This window comes from Hesperophylax consimilis, chromosome 2, assembly GCF_061612785.1.
Source record: "Hesperophylax consimilis isolate HC1 chromosome 2, BYU_Hcon_1.0, whole genome shotgun sequence".
Classification (NCBI taxonomy): Eukaryota; Metazoa; Arthropoda; class Insecta; order Trichoptera; family Limnephilidae; genus Hesperophylax; species Hesperophylax consimilis.
This window is the reverse complement of record NC_142837.1, coordinates 38,855,579-38,881,769: the sequence shown is the minus strand read 5'-3', so window position 1 is coordinate 38,881,769 and position 26,191 is coordinate 38,855,579.

Here is a 26,191-nt window from a genome sequence, read left to right as displayed (position 1 = left end):
CTCCCACCGATAGCACACCACCTACTGATGCTCCGACGACAGCTCCTACCGTAAGCACGCCACCTACTGAAACTCCAACGACTAATCCCACCGATAGCACACCACCTACTGAAACTCCAACGACTAATCCCACCGATAGCACATCAACTATTGAAGCTCCAACGACAGCTCCCACCGATAGCACACCACCTACTGAAGCTCCAACGACAGCTCCTACCGATAGCACACCACCTACTGAAACTCCAACGACTAATCCCACCGATAGAACATCAACTATTGAAGCTCCAACGACAGCTCCCACCGATAGCACACCACCTACTGAAGCTCCAACGACAGCTCCCACCGATAGCACACCAACTACTGAAGCTTCAACAACAGATCCCACCGATAGCACTCCACCTACTGACTCTCCAACAACAGATATCACCGATAACACACCACCTTCTGAAGCTCCAACAATCGATTCTTCGCCAGCAACTGACTACCCAATTATCATTTCTCCGCAATCAGATAATTGGAAAGTCGTTTCCATAGTCGCCCTTGTGGTTTGTAGTTGTTTTATAGTTTTCTCGGTTTTTCTGGCGTATTTTTACTTTTCCAAAAGCCAAAAGTTAATATTGCCAATTAATATTAAAATTGATGAACCCATTATCAGTATTCCTAGAGTGGTGCAAGGAAAAGTAAAATCTACGAAATATGACATGCCAGTTGACTAAAAGTCAGTTACTAATTCAAGTAGCAAATAATCATCGAAACAGCTTTAAATTTTGTGATTTTCAATTCTCATATCTTGAGTTATGTTATCATGTTGATTGATTTTGGGATAGTAAGCGGGATTGCGCTTTACCTTCTTCTCAAGTAAACTTTAACTCATTTGAAGAGGGAGAAAGCGCAACACCCAAAAAATCAATCAACCAAGGAAGTTAGCCATCTTGGTCCCATTCTATTCCTATTTATTAATGACATCATAAGTTGTTTCTACGTTAAAGAATTTCTGCTCTTTGCCGATGACATCAAATTATACATAAAAAAATAAACACTATTAACGACTGCATAATCTTTCGTTGACAAATTATGAAATTGGTGTATCACTAGTAACTTATTCCTAAACGTTGATAAATGTAAGTCACTAAAATGTATTATTGTAGAAAGCTATCACCTTGTGGTTTGACATATTTAATAAAATAAAATAAAATACTTTTTTTTTTAATACCACGAGTTTCCAATAATTTTTAGAACCTACCGGTTTCGCTTTTCTCAAGCATCTTCAGGGTAATAATTATAACTATATGGCACGTAGCGCCGTATTGTTGAAAGTAAACGTTATCCAGATCAATACCATCCAATTCCGGCCATGAAAAATCATTAATCATCTCTCGATAGCGCCATCGATCCATACACCGTAACTGTTGCTCCAGCCTCATTTTCAAAAAAGTAAGGTCCAATGACTCCGTCGGACCATAAACCGCACCAAACAGTCACACGTTCAGGATAGAGAGGCTTTTCAATAATAACCCTTGGGTTTTCCGAGCCCTAGATGCGACAATTTTGCTTGTTGACGAAGCTACCGAGGTGGAAATGGGCCTCATCACTCAAGATGATTTGCATTTGATTCACTCAAGTGAATTTTAATAATTTGAATGCGCTGTTGACGCGTGTATCGTTCCATTTTTATGAATGGCGTAGTTTATACTTGTCAAATATTAAAAAATGACAGCTTCAAAAGTAACATCTACCGAAATAGCGGGCTATTCAAAAGAACACCTCTTATTGGAAAACCCTATACATACTTAAGACGAGAAAATACCCTAAAATAAAGTCAGAATCTTCACGTCGAAAGTGAAACAGCCGTGCACAAAAATTTGCGACGCGCGGCCCTGTTGTATTGGACAGATCTGCGATTGAATTTGCCCTATCAAATCTCTTAAATAAAGTGATCCTAGTGTAGTTACCCTAGCAGGCCTAAAAAATCGATCTTTCCGTGAGGTTTATTTTAATTATTTTCGATGAACTTACTAAAATCTTAAATATTTCTAGAGCGATCCCTCGGAAAGTTTAGAAAAGTTTCATCGTCTAGCAAATAAAATCTGGTGCTTACCGCTAATTTTATAGTAAGGTCCTGTTTTACTAATAGTAAGTTTTTATAAATAACCTACATCCATAGGGATCACTCTAGACTTATGATTTTAGTAATACGTTCATCAGAAATAATTAGTATGCGAGCGTCGAGCAAACCCCCGTTATTAGTCTTTTGTTTCATCAATATAACTTTACCTTTTTAATGTTTATATTATTTAGTAGCACCTCGTAGGAAGGATTACTTTTTTTCATATTCTTATTTTTGTAAATTACGTATTTTCAACCTGTACTTTTAATTTATATTATTTTTATGTCATATGCAATTTAACTGGTTTATTTTTTTTTCTCTGCTCGTATATTATATCTTTTACTATTTTTAAAATTTTATATGCCATGTTATTTTTTTGTTATTATTATCAAAACATTATAAAAATTCTCTTGTCACGTATTATGCCGTAAATCTTGTAAAATGTAAATATATCATATAAATTTAATATTAAATAAAAATAAATTTTCAGCTAATGTAGGTGCTAAATGCAACCAACCAAAAATTATCTTCGCTGACTGAATACTGCTGATATAATTGAAGAGATGAGAGCAGCCTTATCAACGATTGTTCCAAATTTCAATCACCTGTGCTCAGTTAAATATGCTCACATTTTTCACTAAACATCTTTTCATTTTAGGTATATTGATTTTAGTAATAAATAATTTATTAAATAAACATTACTTTTTTCTTTTGTGTACCTCTAAAATTTCTTGATTTGATAGCTGTACCTTGAACACAAAAAGTTTGCGGAGCACTAGACTAGATGATCATTTGTGGAAAAGTGTGTGGAAGGGTTTAGTTTTTACTGTGTGGAAGATTTAACCCGGATATAATGTCGGAAAAAAATGGATCATTTCTATAGCGCCATCATTTCTATTTGCAATTTGGTAGGCGGAAATGGGTACCGCCGCCCTGGGAACCATTTATTGGATGACCAACTCCTCTGCCACAGGTCATCCCAAGTGGTTCGCTACGTTTGGTGACTTAGCAGGGGTGCCCGGGTTCATGGGTTAAGGTTTGCCCAGGTCTTGGTGGCGGGTGCGTCGGCCCACCTTCTGCGTGGCGGGCCGGTTGGGAGATGCTGGTTGGGGGAGACCCTTTACAACCGGTTACCGCTGTCCGGACCGCTCGATAGTACAGGGGTCCGACCCTTAGGCTCACGACTAAGGGTGGACTGTCCTTTCCAGACCTTCCTTTCACCTCATACCCTTCCAAAAAAAAAAAAAAAATAAAATAAAATAAAAACTTAAAATCATGAACATACGCCAAAATAAATTAAATGACATTCTGGATCGCTTGTAATTTATTGGAGCAATTTTCTTTTTATATGTTAATGTGATCAATTCGGGGCTAAACCAGTTTGGAAAATGAGAAATTTTATTATGTCGAATGGGGACAAAATTTGCAATGGCATCATTAAGAATGGAATAAAATGTATTGACATTATTGTTAATATCTGTGTTTTCCAGAAAAGACCAGTCTGTTGAATTTATGAAATCAGAAATTTTATGAAAATTTGTTTATAAAAATTATAAGGCGACTTGACATTTTTATTTTCGAGAGTAACAAGTGTTGTTAATCAATGGAATATTTATATCCAGAGGAGGATGGTAGAGGTCTACAGGCAATAGTTTATCCAAGGATTTACATACGGTAGCAGTGGCCTTACTGCAAAACACTAGATCAAGAAGACGATTATTTATATTAGTGATAGTGTTTAATTGTGGGATTGATAAGTAATTCGACATACCCAGAATCTCTCTCTCGCTGAGATTTGTAGTTGACAGATTAACACCAGATAATTCGGGGTCGTTATGGTTTCAACAATTTGGCAAGTTATAATCACCTATTATTATAAGTTTAGCATTAGCATATTTAAACCTTAAAATTTCTACATCTTCCACGTGATTCTTATAAAGCTGTTAATTAGAAGATGGTGGGAAATATACACATCCTAATATTAACTTGCCAGCTTTTTTATTTTCGAGCAACCCGAATATTTGTTCAACATCACTATTTTTAATTTTAAGCCCTTTCGAAGTAACCCTTTTGTGGACAGCTATCAGAGCTCCTCCGCTTCTTCTTTTGGAGCTGGTTTTTAGAATCCGGTCTACTCGATAGATGTTGTGATTTTGAAATCCAAGTTCAGCCGAGAATATTGATGGGATTAACTAAGTTTCCGTTAACATGATGACGTCGTGTGAGAAAGTCGGAACATTTATTCTGAAATCCTTTAATTTAGTTCTGATGCATCTGATATTCTGATAGTTCAGGTTACATTTATTTAGTTATTTGGCAAAACATTGATAATTTTGGGGAGGTTATTAATATATTTTATAGTTAAATTTGGTTCGCAATTTTTCTTTCTAGTTTCCAGTTCGTCCCGAAGCATCATAAGTTGTTTTCTTTGTTGACTAGTCTGATCGTTGCCGGCTTTATTTATTTTATTTATTTATTTTTACATTAGATACATTTAAAGCAGACATAACAATAACAACAAAGCATTATGAGAGCATATGTTTAAAATGAGTAGGTACAAGTGTTATTACGTTTTGTTAGGTCGAATTTAGTTCCTAACTAGGCAGATTACATGTTCTAAGGAACCAAATTTATTTATTTCATTTCATTTAAACGCCCATAGGGCTTTTACATACAATGTAATTATGTTTTTTAAATACAATAACAGTAAAGAGTTTACATATTATATAAGAATATACAGATTACATAAAATATAAGATTTAACAATGCATAGGTTAACAAAATATAGGTAACATGAAACAAGAGTTTACGAAACTTAAGTAACATGAAATTTAAGTAAATGAAATAAAAATATATGATCTGCCAATATCCTCCAAATCAATTGAATAAAAAAGGATGAAATTGTTGTTCACATTAGCCTATAAACAATGTAACTCTAATTAACAATCTCTATTACGCAAGATTAGGATAAGAATCGACAAAAAGTCTAATAGAAAAACATTTAGTTAAGTATTACAATATTAAACCAAGTATCACAATATTAAGTCAAGTATCACAATATTAAACCAAGCATTATAATATTAAACTAAGTATTACAATATTAAGTTAAGTATTATAATATTAAACAAAGTACTATAATATTAAGTTAAGTACTACAATATTAAACTAAGTATTATAATATTTATTTATTTAAACGTATTTTGTAGAGTAGTAGAAATAGTTCGCACATACTCCGTTTAATGTTTGCTAAGTTCATATTTGACATACAGATTTAATAATAATGTGTTTATAGGCTGATAGACATTCAGTACCGTTAGTGTTCACGCAATATTTATTCCCTGCACTGTGTAGTCGGTTCATTACTGAATTGATTTCTGTTTTGGTACCTGCAATGTTACAATAGTAAGGTACCTTCTGACGAACCGTTCTACTAGGCACATGAAAGTCGATCAACCTAAGGAGTTCAGGGGAGTCAAACATGTTATTAACAATTTTATAAAGAAAAAAGAGATCAGAACATATTCTTCTTTCTTTTAATGTGGCAAGGCCCATGACTTTCAATCAAAAGTCGTCTTAATGCTTTCGGGCACATTGCAAATAATAATATTTTTAGATCTCACTTGTTGTTCATTCATTTCCGAAATTGCCTCGCAAATACTAAAGTTATTTTGAGAAGGATTTGCTCTAATATCCTTGTATGCACGCAGTTCACCTTCTAAATTAGCAGTTTTGGATGCTATAGCTGAAGACATGGCACTTATGGCACTTAAAATTTCACATGCAATTGGGGAAATTTTAGAGATTTGATCCTTATTAAATTTGTTAGCCGGATCAAAAAGTATTTAAGGCATTGACAGCTATTTCTGCTTTGGAGACGAAATTTTGCACATCCATTGTGAAACGTTTAAAAATTCACTATTCACTGCATATCACTGTTGGGAGTCGATGATTTGTTATTGCTTTTGTTAACACAGTACACAAGTTCTTCCAATGCTAAATACTGCTATGTTAGTAAATAAGTGCTGCTTGTTAATATTCGATAATATTTATGTGTAATAATTCACTGTAAATAGGTTAAATGTTTTATTTTTACGGGAGTAGATCAAAATATAGGTTAAACGCAACGCTCGTTGTATTCTACGTGTTCAAAGATGGCGTTAATTAATTAATTTTGTTTAAATACGCTTTTGCAAGGTATTGCTTTACAGTATTAAGACAAATTATTTGTTTGCTCCCTCATATACGCAATATAAATATGAATAAATAGTTTTGTCCATATAAAAACTCAATTCTATCGAGAAAGGCATACAAATACAATATTGGATTGAATCATCGGTAAAATATTGTATTTGTGTGCCTTTCTCGAAATAATTAAGTCTTTAAACGAACAAAACTATTGATTCATATTCATATTGCGTATATACGGGCGCAAACAAATGATTTGTCTTAATATTGTTAAGCAATACCTTGCAAAAGCGTATTTAAACAAAATAATTCATTAACGCCATCTATGAACACGTAGAATACAACGAGCGTTGCGTTTAACCACTGTCAAAAGAGTGACACCTTTTTAACACCATCTTTGAAATTTTTGTTATTAGTTAAGATTTTCCGGACTAAATGCTCCTCATTGAGTTCTATCTTGATTGATCTACGTTTATTTAAAATTTTCTTCGTTCCCAACCTGTACATTTTAATGTCTTGAGTATTAATGGTAATATCAATATTTTTCAGGGCCGTAGTAACTTTTTTAACATCATCGGAAATATTTATAGATGTTAGATCTTACGTACTCTCCGGGACATTGAAGAGAATTACATTTTTTGCACGAAGCTTCCTCTCTTCAATTTCGGTTAATATTTCACAAATATTAGGTGGAGGATTTGTGGGGTTAGTATCAGTAGATTGAGTAAGAGCTGCACTTTTTAAGGTCTATAATTCTCCTTCGAGAATACCCATCCGGACGGCCATTAATCCTGCTGTTCCCAAGAGTTCCGTTGTTAAAGGTGTTATTTTTCCCATTTGTTCCTTTGTGAATTTGTTACCCGGGTCATTTATAATTTTGATAAGGGAACTAAGTAGATCTTTTGCCTTTTCATGTAGTTAAGCGAGTTTTCGTTTAGATCCATGTTTTATAAGAGTTGAGACGATGTTTACACTATTCTTTGAAAAATTTGACACTAGCGCCTATTTCCCGCAATCAGTTAAGCACAATTCAAAAATGATGACACTATTAGCCAATAGCGAGAAAATGGTGACACTTGCAACCTATGACAAACTTATTTTTTGCGCCTGCGCGTTCTGTATGTTTATGATTTCCGAAATGTTTTATTTAATATTATTAAAACACGATACTGCACAGCACACAATATATTTAAGAAATATAACTGACTGATTTCTGAAAACACCAGGCAATATAAAGTATTTAACACTTTTTGTTTGTATTTACTTGCAAATCCTCACTGTTTAAGCAATTTTAATATGGAGTGTATTTCACTGTGAACTCTAGGCGGTAGGTGATAATAATGATGATCTTTAGCAAATGTGAAAGGAGTTTATTCAGCTGTTGGGCCTGCTACTGCAAAATCCCGGCTTCCAAAATTTGTATTGGGATTGCGCATAGGTACTGAAAGTCTACTTATGGCTGTTGAAGATGTTGATCTAAAGGTTACTTGCCTAGTACTAACTTCGTTTGGAATGCACAATTGCACAGTTCCGACAAAAGGGTGGCGCCATGTCGTATTTTGATTTAAAAACCATCCTTCATTCTCTCTCGGGGCACTTAACCCTTAAATGCATACTGTTGCAAAACGGCAACATACCGTTCAAACCACCTTTAACTCTTTGGTGTATACTTAATGCATGCCGTTTTAGAATTATCAAGTTCACGGTAATATATTTTATCGAGTGGTATCACCTTTTTTTTCTTTCGCGAATGTCAAATGTCACTTTTTCTTTAACAAAGTGAAGATTTTCGAAAATTGGTTGGAGGTTAAAATTACAGTTTTGTATTGCTTTTATTATTTCGATTTTCTTAGGTAAGTAGATACAATAATATAATACTTATATGTAATAACTCGTATTTTTTCCGGTACACTTATTAATTTGGAGAAATTATTTTAGGTTTTATATTTTTTTTTCATACGTAAATTGTTCATATTATTTTTTATTAAATACATGGTGTTGTAAATCTGCAACAATTGTTTTTTTAATGAAATATCATTAAAAATTACAAAATAAAAATTCTTAATATTTCCTTGCATATGCATGTAAATATCTACAAAATATTTTTTTTTCCAGAAAAATAAATAAATCATGCATTTAAGGGAAGCCAATGAAGAATCCACAGATGTTGTGAAATGTGTGAAATTTTAAACGCCAGTTATCAGCCTTGCTGCAGCATTGAAAACTGACTGGATTCTTTCAATGAATATTTTAGAGAGGCTTGTATATATGCCATTGCAATAGTCGAGTCGTGATATAACGTAAGTGTTTAGGAATATTTTTCTGGCGTTAGCCGAAATATTTATCCTTACAGAATTGATTTGATGCAGATCTGACCTGCGCTTACTGTTTTATTACGTTGAGATTTTAGTGAAAGGTCTCTATCTACATGCACACCTGTATACCGTGACGCTGAATAAATAGGTCCCAATGTTCAAGTGGTAAACAAGAAATCCTGGTTGATTCAATTCCTAGTTGTGACCGTTATCTTTTTAATTTTCTGTGTCTTATTCTGTTTCATGTTTCTTTTAGATTTATCAGTATTTTTTTCTTTAATGAAGCTTGTATAATGTATTAGATTTTTTAGTTGGTGAATTAAGTTTACTGTGATATCTATTATTATTTGAACTATCTGCTCTGTGCCTTCTGACTTGAGTTTTGTGGTTTGAATTTGTTACACGAATTAATAATTTATTTTAATAAGTCTAATTTAAATTCTTCGAACTGCTTTGTTGCAATTTTAAATTTTATCATCTTCTACATTGTAACATCTCCGTTTGTTTGGCCATCATAATAAATATTACCATCGTGTTGCGTGTATTGAGTTTTGGTCGAAAAATTAACACCGTATGATATGTTATGTTTGATGCTTTTTATGTATACAAATATTTATTTATGTTTCTAATAATAAAAATAAGTAATTAAACCCATTTATGGGTTAAATAATAATCAATACCTATATTACCTGCTTTTATTAAGAACATAATATTAATAAATCAACATACTGAATCCTAAGCCAGGTAAAACATGAATAGAAAAAAAAATCTCTTAAGTTTGTGAAAAAAATAGCTGCGTATTTTGCGTACAGTTTGTGAAGGATATTCCTCACACTCTCCCTTATTATTATTATTATATAATGACAGATCCCGTTTCAGCTATTTTGCTTGGACTGGGGTCCATTATTAAAAAAATAAAATATTTTTCTTCCTGTTTTCTTATATTGATTTCTATTTATGGACGTTAAACTTCAAATTGCTATTTTTTAGTTTAAAAAATGGTAGAGGTATATTTATTCCTTACTAAAAAAAATAAACCTTCTCGACCTAAAAATAATAAATATTTAAATTAGAAAAAAAATTGAATTAGTAGGTCAAAAAAAAATATTTTAAAAATCACCTCAAGGAGCCGGTATTTGTCGCTGAAATAAAGATTGCAACCTAGCAGAAAAAAAAGGACGCCATTAGGAATTTGGGGATCTGGTGAAAGATGTTGTGAAGGTCACAGTGTTTTATTGAGTCAGGTTGCCGTATATGAGATGACTTGAGGACCGATGATTAAGACTCCGGATGCAGGCGGTGAAGTGCTGGTCAAGCGTGGGTCAGTGAGTCGACGCCGCTGCTGGTGACCGGACTCGTTGACGTATCATGTACTGGTGAAGAGCGTGGATCTTCCGGGTGCTCCAATACTGACAGGGAAGCCGAAGGTGAGGTGGACCTGGTCGGCGGTTGTACGGGAGATGCATAGACTATCGAGGATGCCGCATGGTCTAGGTGCGTGGATGTAGCGCTGGTCAGATGTGCTGGAAACAGGGCGCTTTGATCCGGTGTAGCGCTGTCCAGGAACGATGGCCGGGGCCAGGGCGCTGTGATGATCCCGACAGAGTCCATGATTGAACCGTGCAAAGTCGGGTGTTATCGCTCCGCGCGCAGCGGAGAGGTGCGAGTTGTCACTCGCGAAGTCTTGTAAATTCTTGAACGACTGATGGCTGACTGACTGACGAGTTGATATCTTATGGATTTTTTTTTTCCGAGGTGCAAAGACTCTTATTAGGAGCTTTTTTTCTCGTTGTCTGAAGTGCGCAGGTACCTGAAACTGACGAGTTCCTTCATGCTGTTGCTTTTATAAGGTGAAGAAGCTTCTCAAACATTTTGGTTGCTATGTAGATATTGCCAAAACAAAATTAAAAAGAATAAAAGAACATCCAAGAAGCTTGTTTGGAAGAAAATCGGAACTTCTAAAATGAAGTTCGAATCAAGCAGTGGCGTACCACTACAGGAATATCCTTCACAAGCTGTACGCAAAATAAGCCGCTGTTTTCAGGAAGACTCTGGTTTTGAAAGGGTTATGTGGTGGGATTTTCATGTCTGAACTAATAATGCTGTTTCGAACAAACCAAGGGCTTTTGGTGAATCTTCTAAGCAATACATTTTGAACGGTTTCAAATCTCTTAGTGTTGCTTGTGTCCCAAATTTAGGCGGCGTAGGTCATGATGCATGATGGGTCGTAATTTTGATTGCTTGATGAGAATGTTGTTCTGTAGTGATGTTTGGCTATAAAAGTAAGTTTGTAATGTAAAAGCGGGTAAAGGGTTGCAGCTGCGTTTTTTTTAATTGTATGTTTCAGGTGAGTTTTTGTCGAGTGTGTCTCAAAGGTATTTTACTGTCCACCGGTTTCGGTACCTCCGTACCATCATCAGGATAATAAAATTTATCAATACAGTCACCTAAAATCAAGTATTTTTATTTCATCTATTAAAAACAACTTTTACGATAACTTCGATTCCGGTTTTCTCGGATGGCGGCAGAATTGTCCTTAATCTTAATATTAACGACTTTTTCCTTAATTGAGATTCAAGGAGGTGGATTGCTGTTCTCCATTCTTGGCTAGGGACATATTCTCGTTCCCCTCATTTTTGATTTGGACAGACTGGATTGAGTTAGATAGCTAGCTCGGCGATCTTGCCAATTTCCTTTCAATAAACCCATTTGATTGATTGCATCAGTGATAACCAATTTTGCTAAAAAATATTTTCTTTAATATATTACGTCAATGCGGGTAACTTTGTCCCAAACCAAAAACAATTTTCACTGTTGCAATGATTTTGGTATCAACTATGAGGTATGTTTAATAAGTTACGATCAAATGATCAAATATATATATATTCATTTTGGGCCTACGTACGGGTACATGTACATGTACATGTACGGGTCTAACAACCTTCTTTTGCCTTCATCCAATGACTAAATAACTTCATTACAGTACTCACACAGATGACTAACTAACATACGGCGCGTTTTATTTAGACTTTAATAAAACAACATTAAAAAAAGATTTTTCACAATTCAGAGTTCAAAGCCAAAGCGCATTGAAGCAATACCTCCTAGATAACATATAAAACTTATTTTAATATTGAAGGTTATTAAAACACAAATCTAAATTTATCTTGGTTTATCTAAATGGAAAAAGCTTCAGGACTGAATTCAAATGAGTTATGAAGGTTTGCACTTTTATGCTTCGAATACATTTGCGAACCGGAGCGCGAGCCGATCCACTAATTATGGGAAAATTATGTGTTTAACGCCGTTTGCTGTTGCTTAATTCCTTTCATTGCATTCATGGAAAACATATATGTATTGATAGATATTCTGATAATACATGCAGTGTGCATGTATACTGTAAGCTTATTAACAATATTATTTAACATGCATAGTAAGCATTTACTGTCCCTTTTCCGCTAGTGACAATAAATTGGCATTAACAAGACAAAGGTCTGTCCCTCGCCGGTAGAAGCATATAACGATGAACAGATACATTCAAATCTAAGTTTGTTTTGTTTATTGCAGCCAATCTCGCTGCGTTACCTATACGCAAAGTGACAAAGTGGCAACACCTATAAACAAAATCATCATTTTCATCTGGAACCACAACGCTCACTAAAGCACATGCGATGTGGCGAGAAGTTTAAACATTTTTTACGATTACAGCTTATGTTACCCTCCATAACTAAAGTAACCCTCTTCTTCGGTATAGGTATATATATATCGATTATGTATTATCCACCGTTGTATTTTTTATATTGTCATATTGCAACTGATTAAAAAAATGTTTTCCAGCAAGATAAGATACATTTCATTTATGATATCCCATTCCTAGAAATTTCTTTAAAAGTTAATTTTTTTTTTTGCAACAGATTCAGTCCCTTCTGTTATATGGCCGCTAAAGACGTGCTTTTGTGGCGATTTAAATTCAGTGAATATAATTTAACACTGCAAGATAGAATCGTTATTGAAATTTGACTAAATTTTTTTGGCTACATAAACTCTTCAGCACATGTTTAATTAATTAACCTAAATGAAAATGCTCCAATTAGAGAAATTAACTTTCCGTTGGTGTATGTTGGTTCTATCAGTTCAATTGACAAGTGGAGAATGGACCGATCAAATTATTACAAATTTTACGGGAGGACTACTAGGAGGGATGGGTGGACGATGCTGTGATCAGGAATTGTTGGAAATTAAAAAATATGAAGACTTTGATGCAGTTTTTAAAAAACCCGATGGTGCAACGGAGTACTTCGCAACATCTTCGGAAGGCATAAATAAACATTGCATAGAAAATGTTGGCGCTTTTATCGCTGATGCCTACTTTGAAGTTCGTGTATTAGTTTACACCAGCAATATTGGAGGATCAGGATCTATCATTATGTCAGTGATTGACTTAAATGATCCTGAAGTATTGACAACTGAAGTAGAGGTAGATGACAAACATTGGACTTTTTCAGTAATTCAATTGATCAGGCGTTCCAGTTATAAAGTAAGTGTATTTTAATTATTAAAGACAATATTAGCAATTCCTAAATGAGAATTTGAAACAGGAAAATTATAAAAATATACGGTCATATCTAAGACTCGAACTCAGGACCCTTGCCTTGCCGGGGCACCGCTCTGCCAACTGATCTAATGGGACCCTATCTTTTTCGATTATATTTAACTGTATTATACTTCGTATAAGAACTTACAACATTGTCTTCATTTTTCTCAACGCATATTATTATTATCTTTATGTACGGTGAAAAAAATAAAGATAATGTTGGTAGTTAACTTATTCGAAGTATGATACAGTTAAATATGACTGAAAGAGATAGGGTCCCTTTAGCTCAGTTGAGTCCTAGATGTTCTGTGTTAAATTTTCGTTTTAATCGTTAATATTGTCATCAATAATTTAATATTACGATTTTAATTACTCATTAGATTATTCCAAAAAAAATAATTTTTTTATTAGATTTTATTGTTTTTGTTATCATTTGTTCTACATGTTCTTCGTAATATGGAATCTTTATAGCAATTTCAATTAGAGTAAAATATAAGATTGTACTGATGTAGGTATTTAGTTGCATATAAAGCGATTAAATATAAATAAATGGATTGTGTGTACTTAATGATTTTGTAAACCACTTCGTTTTTCAAAATATGATACGAAAGTGTGGAAGTGGTACATAATATATTGCTTAAAATTTAATTTATTTTAATACAAAAACCGCATTCTCATGATAAACATATTATGCAAAATAATCTATCATATTTAACTAGAAGATAAAAAATTTAATTGAAATTTTTGGTTTCTTACAGATTCGATTGGAATACACAAATATCAACGACGACGTTGATTCGTTTTTTGCTATTGACAAATTCACGATAAAATTTCCGACGCCGACCACAACGACAACCACGGAAGCAACTACTGAAGCTCCAACAACAGATTCTTCACCGTCAACTGACAACCCAATAACCCCTTCTCCGCAATCAGATAATTGGAAAGTCGTTTCCATAGTCGTCATTGCAGTCTGTGTTTGTTTTATAGTTTTCACTGTTTTCCAGGCGTATTTCTATTTTTCCATAAGGCAAAAGTTAATTTTGCAAAATAACACCAAAGTTACTGAACCCATTGACAGTATTCCTAGAGTGGTGCCAAGAACAGCAAAGGTAAAATCTACGATATGCGACATGCCAGAAGACCAAAAGTCAGTTACTAATTCCAGTAGCAAATAATGACCCAAACAGGTTTAACATTTTATGATTTAGAATTCTGTCGTCCTGAGTTATCGTGTTTATTGATTTTGGGATAATAATCAGTATTGCGCCTCTCCTCCTTCTAAACTCAAGCAAACGTTTAACTCATTTGAAGGAAGAAGCGCAACACCATTTTTCAATTTGGGTGGCAGGTATGGGTATTGCACCCCGGGAACCATTAATTGGATAACAAACACCTCTGCTACAGTTTACTCCAAGTGGTTCGCTTCGTTTGGTGATTAAGCAAGGGTGCCCGGGCTCATGGGGTCAGGATTGTCAAGGTCTTGGCGGCAGATGCGTCTGCCAACCTACTGTTCTTGGAGAAACTGGTTGTGGCAGTTATTTAACCTGCCCAACAAGACTCTCTTGACCCATAGCTTTGTACTTCAGTGAAAGGGATGAATTCAAACGCCCGTCACACCTGGACACACTGACCCCCAGATTTTTACCCATCCATAATACCTTTTTCCTTCGAAGATCTTTCTCTCCTTTCCTAAGATGACATAGGCATTGTAGGAAATTATTTTCCTCAAGGCCTCCTTTGTCGAGCTTATGTTAAAATAATAAGATAAATTAATTTTCAGCACATCAGTAATCAATCAGCATAAATTTTCCTGATTATGTGGGTGCTAAATGCAATCAAACATTATATTAGCTAACTGATAAATCACATAGCCTGACATATTATTAATCTGTCTGATTGTGTGAGGATTTTGTTGATGTTAGTTTGAGTCGTAAATTGAAAGGTGCAATAATCTCATAAACTTTTTTTTTACAATATTTTGTGATTGCTTTATTTAATGTGTCTTGTTGAGGCATGCGATGATTATTTAGGGATCATAGTATTTTATTATGCTTTTATACCATTGTTAGAATATATATATAATTATAGATATATAATTATATCTGATTTTGTATTTATTTATATTTCATAAGCACCGTTTACTTCTGTAATTACCAATGAAATAGATATCAAAGATAATTACAGAAGTGATCGGTGCTTATGAAATGAAATGTATTTATGTATATTTCCTAAGCACCGTTCACTTCTGTAATTACCTTTTACTGAGCTGTATTCATGGAGGGTTTCTTCAAATCTTTCTGATTCTAATGAAGCCAGTACATATATATTAATAATTATACTTTCTAGTATATTAAGAGATTTAAGTTTACTTGATGTTTATTATTATTTTAACTATTTTCTCCGTGCAATCTGACTTTTTATTAGCCCAGCTACACTACTCGCGAAGTTGATCGAAGTTGACCGAATACGATAGTGTGGGCACAAACTTCGCTTCGCTTCGGGCAACTTCGCTTCGCTTCGCCCGACTTCCGATTGTTGTCGGTAAATGCGCCCGAGTCAAAGGACTCGAAGCGTCACGGCATAAATAAACCAATCACTGACTGGTTGGACTGAGTTACTCGCGAAGTTGCACGAGTGTGTGGGCACGCACTTCGAACTTAGGCTAACTTCGTCGAGGACTTCGTTGAAGCGTCGAAGCGAGTAGTGTAGCGGCCGCTTATGAGTTTGGTGAGATAAAAAAATGTATTGAATTTGTTAACACTAAATAATAATTTATTTTTACATATTGATTACTGTCATAAAATCAAAAATAATCAAAGAATATCATCGAAATGTTTTGTTATGGGATATGATTTGAGACTTTCACGGCCAAAATATTATGGTGATTTATTTTTGAGGTATTATGCCGGATTCTGCTACCTCCTTATTTAGCCAATGTTTCGAACAGCATTACAGTTTCAATAATCACGTGTGGCACATCTGCCTTGATGATGGACATTGTAATGCTGCCCGAAACGTTGCCTAAAGAAGTAGGTACCCCAACACGGCATAATACCCGAAAAATCAATCACTGTAATAATTTCTTGTGATTTTTTTGTGCCTTCAACATTGTAACATCTTTTTTTGTTTGGCGATCATAAAAATATTACCATCGTGTTACACCCGATTTTCAGTACAAAAATATACATTGTTTAATACATTTCGTTTGACGCTTTTATGTAAATACATATATATTTGATGTGTGTTTGTTATAATAAAACTAAGTAATTAAACGCATTTATTGGTTAAATAATAATCAATCCTCACATTACCTGGTTTAAAAAAAAATATATATATTAATAAATAGAAAAACTGAATTCTAAGCCAGGTTAGTCACTTTTGTCGGGTTGTTTATTTAACACAAATGCATTACATGAAATTTTGACTGTTCAACAAGAATTATTTTCTCGTTCTAAGAAAGTCAAATTTACAACTTTAGTTTAATTCTTTGATATTTTTTGTGAATTACGAATGTTTTGTTTCGTTTTGATGTGTACTTTAATTGTCTATATATGATTTGAAGTCAGAAATAAATAAACAAATCTTAAAGTTTAATTTTTGGAATAACTTAATGAGTAAAACCTCAAATTGTAATATTTAATTATTGAAGACAATATTAACCATTCCTAAACGAAAAGTTGAAACAGAAATATCAGATCAAACATAATGATAGCAGACAGAAGTTTCGTTTAGTGTAGTGTTTCTCTTGTTTACTACACTTTATATTGAAGCTCAAGGCTCGTTAGATGATTGAAACTTTGATGGTTCGTTTACGATAAATGCAATTACAACCAAGCTGTACAATGTTAGTTGGTAACGTGTGCTCGCTAGCAGGGTAAGTTTTCGTCTGGCGCTGCCGGCTGCTCCGCCAGCGCTCGTAGTCTACGCGACTCGGTCGGAAGTGCTCGGCCTTCCCGAGCAGTTCCGAACCGCCTGTTCAGTGTTGCTAGACACTGCATTTAGGAATGGCTAATATTGTCTTCAATAATTACATTGTTTAAGTATTTTTCGTTGGCTTTCGACTCTTCCCAAATCGAAATGCAAATCTAAAATAATATATTTTATTAAAAAGTATTTCAAGTTATAAATAATAATATTTTGATGATTTGCATCGCGCGATTCTTTTGCAACATCAACTCAAGGGCGCTAAGGGTGTAGTAAAATTGTCTCAGAATATCACTTTGTACATTTTTTCCTATAACTGGAAAACATTAAAAACACAGTTTAATTATAATCTTCTATATAAATAAAAATTCAAAGTTCGTTTGTTCAAAATCTTAAATCTCCGAAAGTTCTTTACTTAGAAATTTTAACGCATTTGAATATGCGTATACTTTTATATACCTATAATAACTGACGTAGCGTGCGCTAGGAGATAGATATATACCTTCGCGGACTTTTTTGTAGGCCTTTTCAAGACATACAATTCCGATATTATTCCGATGTTATATTAATGTAAAACATTATTGTGATGCATCTCATAAGGTTTAGCTAGCGTTAGCAATGGAAGCGCCCAAAAAAAAATTTTTTTAAGACTTACACCTTACAAAAATTTGACTCTTCTCTACTTTATATGAGTATGTTATGCGTGTATTGTATATATATAAAAATCTTCCGGGAGAAATTTTCTAAGTGATAGTTCAAACCCTATCAAAATCCGTTGGATATTTTAGAAGAACTAAGCGCACAAATAGACGGACGCGGATAGCAACTTTGTTTTATACTATTAAGATATTATATAGGTGTCACCTGCGACAACTAAAAACATGCTGTTAGTAACCTGTGACAGTAAAAACACACCTTTTAAAAAACAGCGCCATCTGTTGGACGTAAATGCAACACGCGTTCTAGTTTCTCCATCTGCACAGACAGACTGAGCCAAACGACGCATGGCGGGTACCTCTATTGTTTTTAATAATCATTGTAAATAAGATATTTTAAAAAGATTATAATACATAATATGTTTTGCTGTGTATAATAAATATTTAGTTATTACCTGCTTTACCTAGTTTTCTTTCTCATTCTCAACTTATAATCAGATAAAACAGACCGCAGTTTATCTGCTTGTCTGATTTCTGAATTGGCAAGAACTCACTGTTCTCTGACATAATTAAATATTCAGTCTTTCTGGTTGGAATGTCCAGCCACGCACAAGAAGTATTTCCATGACGTTTTAAGAATTTTTTTAATGCCTATTTTGTTACCTTAGGTTAGAGGCTAGACTTACCGTAGTTGACTAGTTGTAATTTATTTTTATTTTTATTTTTATTTATTTATTTATTTATTTATTTTTTGTAATTTAGTTGATCGTCGAATCAAACTGGATAAAAGATATTAAGCTCATCGTTCTTATATGCTATAGCATAAACCTAAAATAAAAAAACTTTTCATCTATTTTAATTCATTTGATTTTGGCAAACCCAGCAGACAAAATGAAAATAAAATCTAGATAATTAAATTCAGGTTTTAAAATTCATAAAAACAGAACTAATATAAAATATCCTTTTTTCATTTAGAGGTTTTCTCAAAATTACATTTAAAATGCTTTGCGGTGTGGAAGGTCAATTGTCTTGTAAAAGTTGTGTGTAATAATTTGTCGAAATGATAAATTTTAAAATAGCGTAGAAATTTTCACACTGACGTAAGAGTAAAATTTAAAGTTATGGGGATCCATGCATAATACTCGTACATCCACTACACACAACACAGAATTTAAACTCAACGGCCTGGAAATAACCTAGACCCTATATACCACCAAATTCAGTAATTAGGATCAAACTGTTAATGCAACAGCACCAGCGGTGGAAACAATGAATTACACGGTATTAAAGTCCTTATAAATCAAGTAAAAACATGATACATACACCAAAGAATAACCAGAGATGTGCAAAATAGGTACCCAAAACCAACTGAAATGCAAAATGGAAATGGGTCAAAACTTTTCCGTTTGAAAATGCAAAATGCTAAATACCTATTTTCAAAATGCATTGAAAATGCAAAATGGTTTCTCAGATTAAACAATTAAAATAATTATAGATTTTTTAAACAATTTTATCATTTAATAATGGACATCGATGTAGAACAAACATAATATTATAAGATGGTAAATCCAAAAACACAACGACTACAGATTATGAAACCACAAAAAATTTGCGCGGGACTAATGTTGCCAACGTAAAAACATAGAAACTGCTATCTAATATTTAATTTTACAGCATCATGGCTCCATGTTCAGTATTTTTTGTAATGGTATCACTCAATTGCCAGGGCTCCTACCAGGGAGCAACTTGACAAATGTAAATTATCTCTCATAGCGAGGTTGAGGACCGACTGATATTTGGGGCTTATGAAAAAAAGATGAGTGGAGAATGTAGGAAGAATGTTGCAAAAAGCATTTAAAATGAAAAATGCATTGAAAAAAGCATTTAAAATGCAAAATGCAAAATGGTTTTTAGAAAAGCATTTAAAATGCTAAATGGAAATACCCATTTTGCATTTTGCATTTCCATTTGAAATGGATTTATTTGAAATAAAGCACATCTCTGATAATAACCTGATTCCATACACCAAATTGAGGTGTTGTAATTTTTTAAACAAAACGTTTAGGTGGCAGCCAGTCTGCTATAGCTGTCTCAATATATTCCACACTGCAATATACTGAATACTGTTGGTATTTCCAATGTCAGTGAATAACTTTGAAATGTGTCACGACATGCCGTGAAACTCCTACAGAGGTGACCCCGACTTGTTCCGAAGACCCGACGTGATCGGAGAATCCTACGGTGGTAAACCCGACGTGATCTACTACCTACCTTCTTAAAACCATCTGGTCAGGTCACCACTGTCTGTAATGAATCACATTAACTCCGACGTAGTTAATTATTGCGTAGGTATTAGGCCAGAACTGTTGCATTATTATCTTTCTATTTGTTTTTTCCTTATTTAATACATTTTTTAAAAACATTGTGAAAATGAAAATAAATTGAAAAAACAATCTTATGCACAACATGTCTCCTGATGCCATCATCACAATAAATCCTAAAGGGACTGGGACACGGTCAAGCGGCTTGATCGCAAGCACGTAGTTTTTTGTCTATGGCACTTTGTGACAAGCATTTTGACCGTGTACCAAAGCTGGCTTGCAAGCATTGCGCAATACTACGTGCTGGCGGCGGGGCTTGATGCGAATTTATATTTTTGTGGGAATAGACAAACGAAAATAGACAAATAAATATCACGTATCATAAACAATGATATAAATTGAATAAAATTATTATAAAATAGGTACTTAGTTATTGTTTTTGTGTTCAATTTGTAGAAATCCATCTAATTCAAAAATTCTGGAAGTATTTTAGTATTTTTTAATAATTATGACAGCGGTTTTCAAGGTCATTAATAATCAAACTGTAGAATAAATAATTTTCTGAATTTTCAGTGGAGAAAACATATTTTTTGTATGAATACCGCACAAGAGTATCAACTGCTCCCATCTGAAGCCAGTGAGACTATGACATTCTAAAATATTGATAAACTATTGACATTCTAAAATATTGATACTTATTATTAAAATACATGAATAGAATAGAGCGACAAGACCAGACTGGTTTGTTTCCCCGTCAGCAGCGAGTATTTTATTTATATAGAAGATTGATTCCAGTCAAATACCTTTTTATTTTCTACTTCATAGAACAAAACTGTCGTTTTCAATCAACGCTGAGGCATTGAAGTACATATACATAGATGCATAAATAAACCATTAAAATTTTTACCACCATGAAATCACAGGAAGGCGTGGCCATGCTTGACGGAGAGGCTTGATGCGGGCTGGCAAGCCGCTAAGCATAGACAATAATAGACAACAATAGACAAAAAAACTACGTGCTTGCGATCAAACCGCTTGACCGTGTCCCAGTCCCTTAAAATTATTTCGCACAGTTTTAACACTATATGGTCGGGCATTTTACCGCCAAATAGGGGGGAAAGCGCTGGTGTTTTTTTAAATTTTATCGCCAATATTAAACTTTCCGCAAAATATTTATATCTTATGATCTATTTGATATTTTTTCGATGAAACTTTAAGTGTTTTACTTTAAAAAAATGTCTCTATTTATTTATTTAGCAATGTATGTATAATTCCTTTTTTTATGAGCAAAAACTTTCTACTTTCTTGGAATCATAGAAAAAACAGTATTTCACAATCGAAATAAAATATCGAAATTTATTCATACAAAATTACAAGATTATTTAGAAATTTTCAATACATAAAAACTATAACCTTATAGTGCTTCAACGTGTGAAAGCGTTCGAAACACTTTCCTTTATGCAGGGGCACATTGCAAAACTTGCACATGTACCGCGTTTCACTGTGTAGTTTGTGAGCGGAACATTTTTTTTTTCAGAACATTTTTTCGGAACGCGACAACGATTTTTTTTTGTGTTTCACCCAACTCATTGTATTGACAGGTAGATAGATCGGGTACCGCCGACAATAGAAAACACATGACCCCGCACCCATTTAGAACCCCTTGTTTACAAGTTTCCCGCTCCTTACCGTTTTGCGCAACAAAACGAGTAAACTCGTCTTCCCCGTCTTACTGTAAAAAGGCGTATGACAAGTTTTCTCGTTTCCCGCAAAGAATGTGTTAATTGCATCCACAATTTTGTAATACAGCCATGCTCTTATCAGATAGAACTTGTTACAAAATAAGTTTATCTGAGCTTAATAATTTAATGAATTTTCAAATGAGATATCCATGTATACAAATTTTGTACACGGCTTATAATTTTAGTGACCAGAATTTGTAATTTTAAATAACCCATGTAATACAGTATATCTATCACTATCGGAATCTCTAATAATATCTTGACATAGGGACATTTGTAACCAGATTATAAGGTGAAGGGTACGTTGCGCGCCGATTATATCAGGATAAGTGGTAACATAAGTGTAGAAAATAAAAGATAGGAGGAAATGATTCCAAAATACAACATTTATTTCTACATCTTTTAAATAACATAAGAACTCTTTAATCAATAGCAAATGTCTCAGGCGTGTGCATCAGCCGAAGGTTGAATGCACGATTGGAAAATTAAGGTTACATTGATAGTGACAAAAAGATGGTGATATTCAAAATTTAACTAACCTGATAAATGGTAATAAGGGGCGCCAAGCAGTGCCATCGGCAAAGCTAATATTTTTATGTGAAGAACGATGGATGACCAAGGCAAAATTTGCTAAACTGCCTCGTCATCAAAACTCGTAATTATGTCGTGTCGGCTCATGAGGTGGCTCGTGTCTTTCCCTGTCACAACGCTCCGAAACCGCCGCCTGTAGAATACTGACGCGTCGAGCTGGCCGTGCTGACCGCAAACCCGTCCTTGTGGTGGAGTTGCCATGCGGTAAAGCAGCTGTAAATCAGAGATGGAACTGATTGCAGTCATTGCTCTCAAGCGAGCCAGACAGAACTGGTAATAATGCTATTACTCTGTAGCGGGCTTGAAATAACTGCTACTCATTCAACAAAACAAATCTTAATTTTGATAAATATGTACAATATTCCATAGCTAAATTACTATTAAACACAGTTGAATATAAACAAAGTCATGATGTGCATAAATCTGAATATAACAAATCAGTAGAACATGCTCATTACCCAAAACTAACTGAAAACGCTGAACTTGTTATTCCCATAAATCTAAATAAATAGGTCAAAGAACCTTAGAACACAATGCCCCTAAAACTAACAACATACTACTACTACTACTATTAAAGTAGTACTATTAAGTATCTGAATACGTCTGTCTCGACACAGGTGTACCCTAGTGAGACAGATGTCGATAAATACACTTAAAAAACTTTATATTGGTAGATAAATAAATAAATAACTATTAAGTACTACTATTTAAGAAATTGTGATGAAATTTTAACAATTTTTGTACTGATCAATTTTTCTCTGATTTGCTCTGTGTTTTTTATTTTTCTGAATCTGTATTCATTACTAATTTGATGTTTTTGATTATTTAATTAAAAAATATCTTTTGTCTATGATTCAAAATAATAATGCTTTAAAATATGTGTACACCCTACATTTAAAAATATGATGTAGATTTTTACTGAGATCCCGTTAGCAAAATACGATAGCATTTAAAAAAACTTAAAATGTTATTATTATGTTTCTGAAATTAATTGTTTAAAATTGTGTATTTGGTTACGTTTGTAGTTAATTTAAATATTTAATTATGTTAGTTTGTACGTTGAAATATGTTTGTAATTTTTTTTTTATAAGTTTTTGAATATTGTTTATAAATCACCTTTTGAGCATTATTTTCTTTTTGTATGTAAATAATCCTATGGATCGACACATGAATATACTACTAGGCCAAACTGTTTTAAAGCAACTGATTTTAAATTGGATTTACTACTAAATAAAACACTGTTAAGTTTTCACTTGGAGACGTTTTTTGAGAGCTTTTGGTTTTTCAGCTGAACTCTTTCTTCTTCGGAGGTGGTTGTTGAAGTGACTTAACATCGAATCTGGCTCTTTATTTATAGGTCAAACTCGGGTTGGGTGTATACAGACGAAAATCTCCCTTTTCATGGTGAGTGAATTAGTTAGATATTTTTCCTTTCAGCTGTTGGCCTGCTGAGAAAGATGAAACGTTTCGGATGCAATACTTCTAACTATGACAATTCAACTCACCTAAGCCATCACCCTAAATCTCGTTTATTTATTTTACAATAAAATTTACAGTTTTACATATTGGCTTTGTGCTTAACATTTTTTCAAGGTGTAAAAAATACAGTTAGGTGTCAGTTTTCATTGTTATTATTTTAGCGTTCCCCATTTTTTTATGTTGATATTTATTTACTGATCATAATTACAACCAGTTACCCGTAATTTAGTCTGAGGTTACCAGATATGGTCAGTTTGAACTCGTAATTATGTCCCTTTGCTGTTATTGGCTGTAGGTTTCGTCCAATGAGAGTTGACATTTCATCCGTGATTAGTATTATAATACCGTTGTATATGGCGCTAATTTGAATAAATATCTTTTATGTGTCGGCAACACGGCATCTGAAGATTTCGGAGTCTGGGTGTTTCTCTCAATTTTACTTAAATATGAATTTTATTTGAAAATGTGTACATAATTCCAGACACGTGTGATACATACATAAAGATACGTATGATACATATATTTTAAGTAGGGAGGTACTCTATTGCTTGTCATTTGAGGCTCCCACCACTTTCCCACCCCGGTATAAGTAACAGATGGTTACTCCTTCAGTGTACACAACAGGACTCTAATTTTTTTATATTGATAAAAGACTCTAGGTATACAACGATTCTAGACCTCAAATGTCCCTGCATGAGGGGTTAGTTAGCACTATGCAAGATGCTCAGATTAGTAAAAGTGTTAATTAAGTGTATAAGGGACATTGTTAGTTTTTACACATCAGTTAATGCAAAACAAGTATGTACAAGTGGAATCAGATTCTCCGAGTCGGCAGTCCCTCACAGGTGCAATCAGACGTCGGTTGGTCCACAGGTGAGGTTCGACAACCGCTCACGCTCGCGGTGACCGTCTGATTTTGCGAGAAAGAGATAAGCCGATATATAGGCTGTGAGCAGCCGAAGACCCTAAAGAAGAAATCGAGCGTCAGACGGGAGAGGATCGCAAGGAAGGTGGTCTAGCTCTTGCAGACCTCACGACAACCAAGAGTAGCTCGTAAGGGGGAGGCGCGACTCGTGATCCATACACCATGTACAGAGGATAAAGGAGAAGCCAGTTTTTCTGCAGGGACGACGGTCTGTGATCCACGCCCTCGAAGGGCTGGGACAAAACATTACATAAGAAGTTCAGTTTCAACAATCTAATTAAATTAGATTTACCAACAAATAATATAATAGTATACCTAGTGAAAAGTAAAGGTTTTACATAGTTCCTTTCGGATTCCAACTGGACTCCGATCTACGTCACGAGTTAAGGATATCGTTCCTTTCGGACTCCAACTGGATTCCGAAATACGTCTCGAGCTTGCGAGCAGCCCGACGCGTTTTTTTTCGACAAATTCCCTATGAGCCAACCTTATTAAATACATTTCTACAAACCTTGATCCCAACCCGTCTATTTTGGGTCTTTCGATTACCCCATTGATATAACAATTTTTAGTCGATGGATTAGTTTAAATTAATTAATCCAAATTATTGCGGGCGCAATATTCATCAGAATTTCTCGGAAATATTCAATTCCATTTGTTTAAACAATAAAACCTATATTTTTATCAAAGGCTTGAAGAATTACGAAATTGATAGATTTATAATGATATTCACTGGTCTTTAAAAAATTTAATCAATAAAAAATAATACGCTATCGCAGTGGATTTGGTGAAATATTTTGACAAAAAGAAAAGGCGCGCCTCAGAAGTGGATTTAGATTAGCGTGTGAATTCGGAATATTTTTACCAAATATTTACTCTAAAATAAAAAAATATTATGATTTTTATCGAATAACTGCCACAACTACGGTAGAGCATGATGAACATGACTTATTCTTTAGCTGCACGGTTCGTTGAGAATCGGTTTTTTGGTGAGTGATCACTGCACAGGTTTCCGTAACAGACTGACTGGTACAATAATTGCAAGGTCAATCATATATGTATTTCAGAATGGGACAGGTAATTGCGTTATAGGTTGGGTGAGGGAATGAATGAACATGTGTTAACGGGAGATGCTCATATATACGTTAATAATAACGAATACCTAGATAGATTTTTTCATATTTTTTTTATTTATTATTTAATAAATGTTTAAATGTTACATTTTTTGACATTTTTTTAACTACCATGCTAGGCCCGTGTTGTGGTAGTTATACATGAAATAATAATAAAAATAACTTAAAAGAACTCAAAAATACTATTTTATAGAAACATAAGTATGCAAGTATGAA